This window comes from Macaca mulatta, chromosome 12 (genome assembly GCF_049350105.2).
Source record: "Macaca mulatta isolate MMU2019108-1 chromosome 12, T2T-MMU8v2.0, whole genome shotgun sequence".
NCBI lineage: Eukaryota > Metazoa > Chordata > Mammalia > Primates > Cercopithecidae > Macaca > Macaca mulatta.
Genome location: NC_133417.1, coordinates 139,953,253 through 139,966,375, shown reverse-complemented (window position 1 = coordinate 139,966,375; position 13,123 = coordinate 139,953,253). Strand labels below are relative to the sequence as shown.

At 47.0% G+C, this 13,123-nt stretch overlaps 1 long non-coding RNA gene across 1 annotated transcript in view; it reads right to left on the bottom strand.

Annotated features, from left to right (window-relative positions):
• The window catches only part of LOC106992785 (uncharacterized), a 36,614-nt gene that overhangs the window by 13,027 nt on the left and 10,464 nt on the right, over window positions 1–13,123 (bottom strand). Inside the window, exon 2 of the long non-coding RNA XR_001438838.2 lies at window positions 9,809–9,908. This is a non-coding gene — a long non-coding RNA (uncharacterized LOC106992785). The remainder of the gene's footprint in view (window positions 1–9,808; window positions 9,909–13,123) is intronic.

The following is a 13,123-nucleotide window of genomic DNA, read 5'->3' as shown; positions in this document are numbered from 1 at the left end:
TACAATCATGACAGAAGGCAAAGGGGAAGTAGGCACATCTCACATAGCTAGAGCAGGAGGAAGAGAAGCGGGGAGAGGTGCCACACACGTTTCAGTGACCAGCTCTCACTTGCATTAATTACCACTTTCGGATACGTAACTTCCTAGAAGAGAAGGCAAGAGGGAAGGCAGAGGCGAAAAATGGTGGAAATAATGCTAATTTACCAGGGATGATGTCATCTGTGGTTCTGGCCAGGGCCAAGTGGATATGACAGCATAGATGAGTAGGTGTGTGGCTGAAGCTTTGTACCAGGCTCACCTCTGTCTTGTTCGCAGGTTCCCAGTGTTGTTGAGACCCCAGGGTGGAAGCTGTAGAGTGGTCAGCATTTGGATGCCACATACTGCAATCACCCCTGGTTGTACATGGGAAAATGAGGCATGGGATGTGTGCTGTCTCGGGGCTGCTCAGCTCCTAGTGGCTCCACATTCCCTTCCTCCTATCTCACCCTGAACAGGCTGCCCCTATTTTTCACACTGAAATCCAATCACTGCCAAAGCAGTTTAGGACTAAGCAGAAAGCCTTCCCCTTACCCCCTCTGCAGAAGCTGGATTCTTAGGGGCATGTTTTCCTTGGTTATGAATAAAAGTGATATGATTATACTTATGAAGCCTGTGCCTACAGCTTCTAGCAAAGTAGTAACGACACTTTGGAAGGGGAAAGGAAGGTGTAACATTCTAAGCATCAGTCCATATTTCAGAGAATTCATAGCTTTTGGATTTCATGGTATTTGAACAAGAAAAGGAAAACAACTTGAGTTATTTAAAAGTATATAGATACACTTATGAATAATTAGTGTAAGCATGCACACACCCTTATTCAGTTTCTACCCTCATTTTGATGTTCCATGTTATTAAGCCAAACCTCCGGGTACCCCTGCTACCTTGCCATCTACCTTAACGATCATTACCTTTGTAAAAAGAAAATTCAGTTACTGGGTTAAAATACTTCTGAACTCTGGCTGGGTGTGATGGCTTACGCCTGTAATCCCAGCACTTTGAGGCCGAGGCAAGCAGATCACAAGGTCAGGAGTTTGAGACCAGCCTGACCAACATGGTGAAACCTTGTCTCTGTTAAAGATGCAAACTGTAGCCGGGCATGGTGGTGCGTGCCTGTAATCCCAGCTACTCAGGAGGCTGAGGCAAGAGAATTGCTTGAACCTAGGAGGCGGAGGTTGCAGTGGCTGAGATCGTGCCATTGCATTCTAGCCTGGGTAACAGAGCAAGACTCCATCTCAAAAAAAAAAACAAAAAAACTTCTGAACTCTAAACATTCGGTCTGCCTTGTTAACGACATTCATCTGTGCATTCCTTTCTAGAAACTTGTTTCAGCAGAAGTGTGTGGGTATCTAAGCAACCTTTGAGGCTTTGGGTGGAGTGGCATTAGCTTCTGCACCAAACACCGTGGTTCTTGGCTCTGAATGCCCATTTATCTGGAGGCTTTTTAAAAGTACAGCTCTCCCAGCCCAGGTAAACTGATCCTGAATCTCCAGGGCTGAAGCCCTGGGCACCTGCAGGGACTGAAACTCACCGCTGTGCTGGGCACACACTGGGAGGACTGAGGACTACCCGAGCAGAAGCAGTTTTTCAGCTAGATGCTGACAGTCTGGAGTCCCTTGCTCCGTGTAAAGGCAAAACAGGCTACTACTAGAGCATCTTGGATAAAAAGAACGAAGCGCCAGAAAAATAATAAGAAAGTTAAAGGATAATTCACATTCTGCTGCCTGTGTTCCTTTTGAATTAAGTTTATTTTAGGAACCGGCTTATCAAATTTGCCTGGAAGACGCTACTGTCAGTTTCCATGATATTTTATGAGCTGCCATTATTCTTCCTCTACTGAGAATGCCCTCCCTGAATGTGTCTGCCTTTGCGGAGTGATGCAAACACGATTGTTTATGCGTCGTGGTCCCAGCATGAAATTCAGCTCCTCCTTTATCTCTCCCACCGTCCATCCCCCTCCCACCACCCAAGCTGAAATCAGTTAGGACGTCCATCATGAGTGGAGAAGACTTTTCTGGAAGGGTCTTGCATGGCAGTGGCACAGAGGCTGAGTGGAGACAGCTTGGTGCTGTCAGGCGCCTGGAGAGCTCGTTTCCTGCAGTCCTCTTCCCTGGCTGGTCCCAGCCCCTTGCCTGCCGCCCCTCCCTCTCCCCACTTCCCCTCCTCTTCCCTGCTCTTCCTCCTTTCTCTCCCTCCTTTCTCTCCCTCCCTCTCAGGTGGGCCAGCTTTCCCTCCTCTGAAGCAAGGTGCCTGCCCACATGCAGCCCTCAGGGGACACAGCTGCGCCCACCCACCCACATAGAGAGGATCCTGAACAAACACCAGCCTCTGCTGCCTCAGCCACCACCCCAGGTCTCAGGATAATAAACATTCCACCGCCTCTTTGCACATACCACCCACTCTGCAAGTTCATGTCTGACCTCCCTTCTCTTCTGCCTCGGGGCTTTGGCTTCCTCCCAGACACGTCTGGCTTCATCCATTCATTCCTCCATCATCTGTTTACTAAGCACCATGTGCTCGGAACTGGGCCTGTCCTTGTGCAAAGGGGCAAGTCGGAAACCCCTGCAGTAACCTCACGAACAGAGAGGACATCGCCACATGCCCCAGGTCCAGTCTTCAATGAAAGCTTCCTCCAGGAGAGCCCTGGAGCACTGGGCCCTTTCCCAGAGCTGGGCTGTGCCGAGGGCCACTCTGACCCCCGGGGTAGGTGGGCGACTGTGGTGTGAGTGTGAGTGAGGGGATGTGCTGAATGTGCGAGGGGTGTGAACATGTGTGAGTGTGAGTGTGCCAGGGGGCCAGGGGCTGTGAGTGCATGTGAGTGTGAAGGTGGGAGGGTGTGTGTGTATGAGGATGTGTGGCTCCACGGGGCTTGATCTTTGGAATCATCTGCACCTGGATTCCATCCTGATTTGGCCACTTCTGGGGCTGTGAGCTTGATGTGTCAGGCTTCAGTTTCTCTTCCAAGAGGCGAGGTGGCTGAGCATCTGTATTAGTCTGTTTTCATGCTGCTGATAAAGACATACCCGAGACTGGATAATTTATAGAGAAAACATGGTTTAATGGACTCACAGTTCCACACGGCTGGGGAGGCCTCAATCATGGTGGAAGGTGAAAGACACGTCTTACATGGCAGCAGACAAGAGAGAATGAGAGCCAAGCAAAAGAGGAAACCCCTTATAAGACCATCAGGTCTCATGAGACTTATTCACTACCGTGAGAACAGTATGGGGGAACCGCCCCCATGATTCAATCCCACAGGTCCCTCCCACAACACGTGGGAATTATGGGAGCTATGATTCAAGATGAGATTTGGGTAGGGACACAGCCAAACCATATCAGTATCCCTCCTGTGGGAGTGGCAGCGAGGAAACCTCTGCAGGACCCTTGCGAGCACACCCAGGACCCCAGGCCAGTGCTCCCAGGGCCTGTTCGAGCTCCCTTGAGGGCGAAGCACCTTCTCCCTGTCAATGCCAGCTTTGCTCCAACTGCTACAACAGGCTTCCTGCTCCTCCAGCCAGACCCACCCCGGCCATGTCTCTGACCCCCATCCCCCCACCCCATGGCTCTGATTCTCACCTCCTTCATCCTATCCCCCAGGATGGCAAATCTCCCGTAGAGCTGTCTGTCCATGGTTCTGGCTCTTTTATTCCCCAGGCCCACTCGCCCCAGGCTCCTGGGCAGGTCTGGCCAATGGTAGGCACCAGAGGAAGATTAGGGGTGAGCAGGAGGAGGGGGTGCTGGTCTGCATCACCTCTCTGCTCACTGCTGGATCTCTGGCAGCCGCTCCCAAAGGCAGCCCACCACATACTCCTTCTCCAGCCCCAGCTTCCTGGCCCCACATTACCACGGCCCAGCCTCCCTCCAGCAAGGTAGCTGTGACTGTCAGGCATGCCAGCCCCAGGTTACTCAGCTTGCCCTGCTAGCTCCTTACCTCTTCTGCCACCTGTGCAGTAAGAGCCCCGCATTGCATTCTCTGTTTGAAATCCCTGCAGAGGTTTTGCTTTTGTTAGTGTGGCTTTAACAGATACACCTAGTTTGGGTTTCGTTTTGTTTGTTTGTGTTTTTTGTTGTTGTTGTTTCTTTTTTTTTGAGATGGAGTCCCACTCTGTCACCCAGGCTGGAGTGCAGTGGTGCGATCTCAACTCACTGCAACCTCTGCCTCCTGGGTTCAAGCGATTCTCGTGCCTCAGTCTCCCCAGTAGCTAGGATTACAGGCAGGCACCACCACACTTGGCTAATTTTTGTATTTTTAGTAGACAGGGGGTTTCACCATGTTGGCCAAGATGGTCTCAAACTCCTGACCTCAGGTGATCACCCGCCTCAGCCTCCCAAAGTGCTGGGATTACAGGCATGAGCCATCGCACCTGGCTGGCATATCTAGTCTTTAAAAGGAACCTGCAAATCTTTCCTTTGGCACTGCCTCACCCTCTGTCTGCACTCTGTCTCTCCCTTTCCCTCACAACACCTCTTGAGAGCATCACCACCACTCCCTTGTCCATCAGGGTTCTCTTCCAAAGTGGAGGGGACAAGGTGCTCAGCTCTGCTCTTCCTCTCTTCTTCCGCAGACCACCTCACTGGCTCTCAGAATGGCTGAGGCATTTTACGCATGACCCCCAGGAGGAGAGAAGCAGCACTATCAGACATGACAGACTTTCCAGAATTTTATGAAATTCTTCTAGTCACTGGTGCAGTTTGACTTTTTTAAGCGTTGAAACCTAACCCCCAGGGTGATGGTATTAGGAGGTGGGGCCTCTGGGAGGTGATTAGTTCATGGGACTGGAGCCCTCACAAATGGTATTAGTGCACTTCTCAAAGAGGCCCCTGGGAGATCCCTCAGCACTTCCACACCATGAGGACACAGTGAGAAGGTGCTGTCTCGGAACCAGAAAATGGGCCCTTGCTGGCCATGAAACCTGCTGGTGCCCTGATCTTGGTCTTCCCAGCCTCCAGAGCTATCCAAATACATTTCTGTTGTTTATCAGCTACCCAGTTTATGATATTTTTCTATAGCAGTCCAAAAGAATTAAGACACCATGTATGGTAATGATAATAAAAATCACTGTCATCGTGTAACACATTTTCTGCACGTAGTATATATTAAACATCACTACATGCGTGATAGTTAACATTTAACCCACATATGTACCCTACGATACAGGAACCGGTCTTTTATCCTCATCCCTTTAAATGAGGAAACCAGGGCCAAAAGGATTCAAAAGTTGGAGAACCCATTATATGCTTATCCTGACTTCAGTTTTCCTCCTCAGCTTAACTCCTCAACAAAGGCACGCTTACCTGGTGTCCCATGACATCTTTGCTAACCTACAGGTGGGAACTGAGGCATAGTGAGTGGGTGGGTGCCACAGAGAATGCCTTGACTAGCCAATTGGCATAGGGTTTGGGGACTGGGAGTGCACCAGGTGGGGCATTTCTTACCCAGGCTTACGGCATGTGGAGTTGGTGGGAATTACTTTTAATTACCTAAAAGAATACAAGGTGTGTGCCAAGGTAAACACTGCAACCAGGTCATCAAGCCAAGGGGGAATCTTCCGGGGTAGATGGCATAGCTGGACACTGAAGGAGCAGACAGCTTTGGGAGCAGCCAGGGACTGGGTGGGTCCAGAGGGCGTGTGGTCATTCTCAATTGCTGTATGGGTGTCCTCTGTGCTCTCTCCCACGGAGGCCTGCCCAGACATTCCATGTGTCATGCACTCTGCTAACCAGGCCCAAGCAGGCAGGGCCAGCACCACAGATGATGGGAATGGGCTTCAAGTTTCAAAGTCCTGGGGAGCAGGTCAGGAGTGTGGTGCTGGGCCTGGGGTGTGGGTGCCGGGGCTCCCAGACAGTTGCCTGCCTTACCTGTGCCTGGGCCTTCTGGAATGCACCATACCCTTCCATGAACCTCATGATCCAGGCCACAGCCATGCCTCTGACCTGCTCTCCTGCCACCTCCTGTCACTCACTTTGCTGCAGCCTTACTGGCCTGTAACTTGCTCCTGTTTCAGGTGTGTTTCTCTTTGCATTTGCTGTTCCTATTCCTCGAGCCTTTGTGGCTCAGTCCCTCACTTCCTCCAGGTTTCTGCTGAACTGCCCTATTATCTGAGAGGCCTTATCTGAACAGGCTAGAACACCCACCCCCATCCCATCACTCCTATCCCCTTTACCCAGCTTTACTTTTCCTCAGAGCCCCTGCCACATTCCAACAGATTCTCTGTAATGTCTTTCTTCCCCTAGCCCCAACAGAATGACAACTCCTTAAAGGCAGGTGTCTTAGTCCATCTGGGCTGCTACGATGAAATACCACAGTCTGGGTGTTTATAAACAACAGAAAATTAGTCCTCACAGTTCTGGAGGAGGGAGGTTCCGGCAGATTCTGTATCTGGTGAGAACCTGCTTCCTGGTTCACACATGATGCCTTCTGGCTGTGTTCTTATATGGCAGACAGGGTGAGGTGGCTTCCTGGGGTCTCTTTTATAAGGACGCTAATCTCCCATGGTGGCCTGCCCAGACATTCCATGTGTCATGCACTCTGCTACCCAGGCCTGAGCAGGCAGAGCCAGCGCCACAGATGATGGGAATGGGCTTCAAGTTTCAAAGTCCTGGGGAGCTGGTCAGGAGTGTGGGATCCACCTTTATGACCTCCTCACCTCCCAAAGGCCCCAGTTTCAAATACCATCATTTTATCATGTTGTAAGTTAGGATTTCAACATACACATTTAGGAGTGGGGGTAGACAAACATTTTAATCATAGCAGAAGGGATTTATGTTTTCCCCACTAGTATATTATTAAGGCCTGGAATGTAGTAAGTGCCCTAAAAATGAGTGGTGCTAGCAGAAAAACAAAAAGACAAATGATCAAGGCTATTTATTGCAACGCTATTTATAATAATGGAAGATTACAAATGACAAATTTTCATGGATGGATGACTGGTTGAATACCAGTGGTGCTTCCATGTAATGGAGCATTAGCGTGTAAAAGGAAGGAAGATGACCAGAGGCCACAATGCAGTCATATTAGGTGATGAGAATGAAAAGGACAATATGTTTACATATAATATGCTTCCATATATCTCAGAAAGGTAATAGGAATGATATGACTTGGCTGTGTCCCCACCCAAATCTCATCGTGAACTGTAGTTCCCATAATCTCCATGTGTCATAGGAGGAACCTAGTAGGAGTTAATTGAATCACGGGGGCAGTTACCTCCATACTGTTCTTGTGATAGTGAGTTCTCACAGGATCTGATGGTTTTATAAGGGGCTATTCCTCTGCTTCATGCTATACTTCTCTCTTTCCTGCCTCCATGTAAAACATGCCTTTGCTCCTCCTTTGCCTTCTGCCATGATTGTGATGCCTCCCAGCCATGTAGAACTGTGAGTCCATTAAACCTCTTTTCCTTTACACATTATAAATTATCCAGTCTTGGGTATTTCTTCATAGCAGTATGAAAATGGACTAATGCAGTAAATTGGTACTGGTAGAGTGAAGCACTGCTATTAAGATTTCTGAAAATGTGGAAGTGACTTTGGAACTGGGTAATAAGCAGAGGCTGCAACAGTTTGGAGGGCTCAAAGAAGACAGGAAGATGTGGGAGAGGTTGGAATTTCCTGGAGACTTGTTGAATGGCTTTGACCAAAATACTGATAGTGATATGGACAATAAAACCCAGGCTGAGGTGGTCTCAGATGGAGGTGAGGAATTTCTTGGGAACTAGAGCAAAGATCACTCTTGATATGCAAGGAGACTGATGGCATTTAGCCCCGCCCTAGAGATCTTTGGAACTTTGAACTTAAGGAGATAATTTAGGGTATCTGGTGGAAGAAATTTCTAAGCGGCAAAGCATTCAAGAGGAAGCAGAGCATAAGAGTTTGAAAAAGTTGTAGCTTGATGATGCACTAGGAAAGAAAAACTCATTTTCTGAGGAGAAATTCAAGCTGGCAGCAGAAGTTTGCATAAGTAGGGAGGAACCAAATGTTAATCACCAAGACAATGGGGAAAATGTCTCCAGGGCATGTCAGATACCTTTGCAGCAGCCCCTTCCATCACAGGCCTGGAGGACTAGGATGAAAAAATGGTTTCCTGGGCTGTGTCCAGGGCCACCCTGCTGTGTGAAGCCTCAGGACCTGATGTCCTGCATCCTAGCCAGTCCAGCTGTGGCTTCAGAGGGTATAAGCCCCAAACCTTGGCAGCTTTGATGTGGTGTTGAGCCTGCAGAGTCACAGAGGTCAAGAATTGAGGTTTAGGAACCTCCACTTAGATTTCAGAGGGTGTATGGAAACACCAAGATGTCCAGGCAAAAGTTTCCTATAGAGGCAAGGCCCTCATGGAGAACCTCTACTGGGGCAGTGCAGAAGGGAAATGTGGGGTTGAAGCCCCCACAAAGAGTCCCCACTGGGGTACTGCCTAATGGAGCTGTGAGAAGAGGGCCACTGCCCTCCAGGCCCCAGAATGGCAGATCCACTGACAACTTGCACCATGTGCCAGGAAAAGCCACAGACATTCAATGCCAGCCTGTGAAAGCAGCCAGGAGAGGGTCTGTACCCTGTAAAGACACAGAGGCAGAGCTGCCAAAGGCTGTGGGAGCCCACCTGTTGCATCAGTGTGCTCAAGATGTGAGACATGGAGTCAAAGGAGATCATTTTGGAACTCTAAGGTTTAATGACTGCATTGTTGTATTTTGGACTTGCATGGGGCTTGCAGACTCTTTGTTTTGGCCAATTTATCCCATTTGGAATGGGTGTATTTACCCAAGGCCTGTACCCCCATTGTATCTAGGAAGTAACTAAATTGCTTTTGATTTTACAGGTTCATAGGTTGAAGGGACTTGCTTTGTCTCAGATGAGACTTTGGACTTGGACTTTTGAGTTAATGCTGGAGTGAGTTAAGACTTTGGGGGACTATTGGAAGGGCATGATTATGTTTTGAATTGTAAAAACATAAGATTTGGGAGGGGCCAGAGGCAGAACGATATTGTTTGGCTGTGTTTCCACTCAAATCTTATCCTGTTGTGAAAGGGACCTGGTGGGAGGTAATTGAATCATGGGAGTTGTTAGCTCCAAACTGTTCTTGTGATAGTGAGTGAGTTCTCACAAGATCTGATGGTTTTATAAGGGACTTGCCCCCATTTCATGTTGCACTTCTCTCTTGGCTGCTGTCACGTAACACATGTCTTTGCTTCTCCTTCACCTTCTGCCATGATTGTGAAGCTTCCCCAGCCATGTGGAACTGAGTCCATTAAACCTCTTCCTTTATAAATGACCCAGTCTTTGGTATTTCTTTATAGCAGTATGAAAATGAACTAATACAAAGAATGTGTGTATGTGTGTATGTGTGTGTGCACATGCACATGTGTAAAAAGAGTGCTGGTATAAATCTTAAAATTAAAAAAGCACTATCTCAGAGGAAAGGGATAGCAGGTAGAGAAGCTAAAATTCTTTGAATATGTCTTGTTTTGGAATTTGACTTTGGGACATGTAAATATTTTTACATAGTTGCAAAACAAAATCACCTTTAAAACCATTCATAAAAATAGAAGGCAAAATAGAACAAATTTCATGATGTATGTGTTTGATGTCATACCACACAAAGATAAACTATTTCAAGTGATTTCCAAATATGGGAATTACAGTATACATTCCAAGTGGGATGTAATGTCAGGACCAAAAAAACAACCAAACAAACAAACAAAAAAAAGCCAAACCAACCTCCCAAACCCCCAAGCCCTTCCCACCAAAAACCTGCTAAAGATCTTAAACAGTTTTCAGCAATGACCTTTTTGGTGATAGTGTTGGCATTCTTATTCAGAGGCCATTTGTGTGTTAGTAGAAAGCAAATCAGTAATGATGCTGGTGTCATTGAGAAGAAGAATTTTCTATATGGGAGAAAAAATAATAGAAGTAAGATTAATCAATTTTAGTAAAAAGCCTATATCCAGAATATGGATTGGAAGCTGACAGTATGAATTAAGAAGTGTTTTATCTTAATTTTTAGAAATTGCCTAGCCTTTTTTTTTTTCTTTTGAGACAGAGTCTCTCTCTGTTGCCCAGGTTGAAGGGCAGTAGTGTGATATCAGCTCACTGCAACCTCTGCCTCCCGGGTTCAAGTGATTATCCTGCCTCAGCCTCCCAAGTAACTGGGATTACAGGTGTGCACCACCACGTCTGGCTAATTTTTGTATTTTTAGCAGACACAGGGTTTCACCATGTTGGTGAGGCAGGTCTCAAACTCCTGACCTCAGGTGATCTGCCTGCCTCAGCTTCCCAAAGTGCTGGGGTTACAGGCTTGAGCCAACGCACCCAGTTGGAAATTTCGTAGCTTTATAAAAGGCCTAGTAACAATGAATCACTATTAATTAGCACCCTTTGAACCCGGACTGTGGTCTTTAAATATCATTTCCCACAAAAAGGAACCAGGGCTCTTGAGAAGAGTTAATACAGATTCTGCTGTCAAGGAAAATGCAGGATGTGTCTATAACTTGTCATAATATCAAAGAAACCTGTTGGAGATTACTATAGGCACATCCAAAGAACCGAGGAGGAGAACAGGCAAAGCTAAGCTATCACAACAGAAAGTAAGCCTGTGATTGCTTGGGGCTCAGATTTGGAGAAGGGTAAGTGATTGTAAAAGGATATAAGACAAAAGCCTACTGTTTTTCTTCTTGGGTGAACCTGAACCTGAAATTAAGGTTGATGTGTTTTGGAGAGCTGTGTGATAAGGTAGGCAGGTGACCACCAGAGACTTCCTTGAAAGGTCAGCTGGGGCAGATTCCAGGCACAGGAAGCAGAGATGGAAACTACCCTTTCTAGCTTTTGCCTCTACTCTGCCCTCCTCCCAGATGATCTGTGGTTGTTTTCATTTTTCTGAGCTTCTGACTCATATTGTGAATGGCCCACTTGACCTCTGCATTGGATGTCTCATAGGCATTTAATGTTTGCAAATCTCAAGCTGATTTCTTGACCTCTCACCTGCAGCCTACGCATTAACATGACTCTAGGCTTTTCCATCTCTGGGAAACATTACCACCTTCTGCTCAGTGGCTCAAGTCAGAACATGGAATCTCCCTGCCTTTTCCCTCTTCTACTGCTCCCAACCCCCACCCCATCGGCAAGAGCTGTCTGCTGTAGCTTTGAAGAAGGTCTTCAATGGCCCTCTTGCCTCCTGGTTCACCAGGACTGCTCTGTGCAAACCGCCACATATCTCCTTCACATTGTCAATGAAAACAGCCAAACTCTGTAAAGTATTTGAAGAGATTTATTCCGAGCCGAATATGAGTGACCATGGCCCCTGCCACAGCCCTCGGGAGGTCCTGAGAACATGTGCCCAAGGTGGTCAGGGAGCAGCTTGGTTTTAAACATTTTAGGGAGGCATGAGACATCAATCAAATACATTAAAGAAATACATTGGTTTGATCCAGAAAGGCAGAACAACTCAAAGCAGGGGCTTCCAAGCTACAGGTGAATTTAAACATTTTCTGGTTGACAATTGGTTGAGTTTATCTAAAGACCTGGGATCGCAGAAAGGAAATGTTCGGGTTAAGATAAAAGATTGTGAAGACCAAGGCTCTTTTGAAGTCTTACCATGGCTGCCCTTTAGAGATAACAGATGACAAATGTTTCCTATTCAGATCTTTAGAAGGTGCTAGACTTTTAGTTAATCTCTTTAGGATTGGGAGGGTCTTGAAGAAAAAGAACTAGCTATGTTAATAGAGATTCTTTATAGATGCAAATTTTCCCCTACAAAGGACAGCTTTGCAGGGCCCTTTCAAGATATGGCAAAGAAACATGTTTTGGGGTAAAATATTTTGATCTTCTTCCTTGTCTCGTAATGTTATGCCAGAGTCAGTTTGGAAAGTAAGTCATCCTGTATAGGGTTAAATTAAACCCATCTGATGAGAATTTATGATTTGTAGAGCATGACTCCCCAGACCCTTGAGATAGAAAATCGGGCAAGATAAAAAAATCAGAGGATAGTCCTCAGGATCACCACAATGTCTTTCAAACTCAATCCTCTCAGATCCACCTTCCACACAGCAGCCGGAGGGACATTATTCAACCAACCAGATCTTATCACTCCAGACACTGGCTTCCCCTTGCACTTCCTGATTAAAATCCTGAATGTGGCCGGGTGCAGCGGCTCATGCCTGTAATCCCAGCACTTTGGGAGGGCAAGGTGTGCGGATCATAAGGTCAGGAGTTCAAGACAAGCCTGGCCAAGATGGTGAAACCCCTGATCTACTAAAAATACAAAAACAGGGCCAGGCATGGTGACTCACATCTATAATCCTAGCACTTTGGGAGGCCGAGGCGGGCAGATCACAAGTTCAGGAGATTGAGACCATCCTGGTTAACACGGTGAAACCCCATCTCTACTAAAAATACAAAAAAATTAGCCAGGTGTGGTGGTACATGCCTGTAGTCCCAGCTACTCAGGAGGCTGAGGCAGGAGAATAACTTGAACCTGGGAGGTGGAGGTTGCAGTGAGCCAAGATCGCACCACTGCACTCCAGGCTGGGTGACAGAGTGAGACTCCATCTCAAAATAAATAAATAAATAAATAAATAAATAAATAAATAAATAAATAAATAAAATAAAATAAAATCCTGAATGTGCCTTGCCAGGCCTTGCAGATGTCCCATCCTCCTGGAGTTATCTTATGCCACTCTCTTCTCTTTTGTTTTCTTGAAAATGCCTATCTCTTCATTTACCAAAAGGCCTTTGTTCCTAGTCCTGCACTTGTAATGCTCCCAACCTCTGCTACAGCCCTGGCCCCAGCATACCCCTGCTTTCCAACTCCATTGACCCCCCAGGACCCAGTGTGGATGCCAGGTCCTCAGCGATACCTTCTCTCCTGTCTGCAACCCCCAGTATTAGTCAGGGCTCCCTGCTATCCTTGGACACCACCCTAAACACCCTTCTTACCCAGTTCTCTCTTCTGCCTGTAATTATTTTAGGTTGACGCAAAAGTAATTGCATTAAAAGTAATGGCAAAAACTACAATTTCTTTTGCATCAACCTAATACATTTACTTAACAGGTTTATTTGCTAATACTCATCACCCCATGAAACTGTGATTCCATGGGGGCAGGAG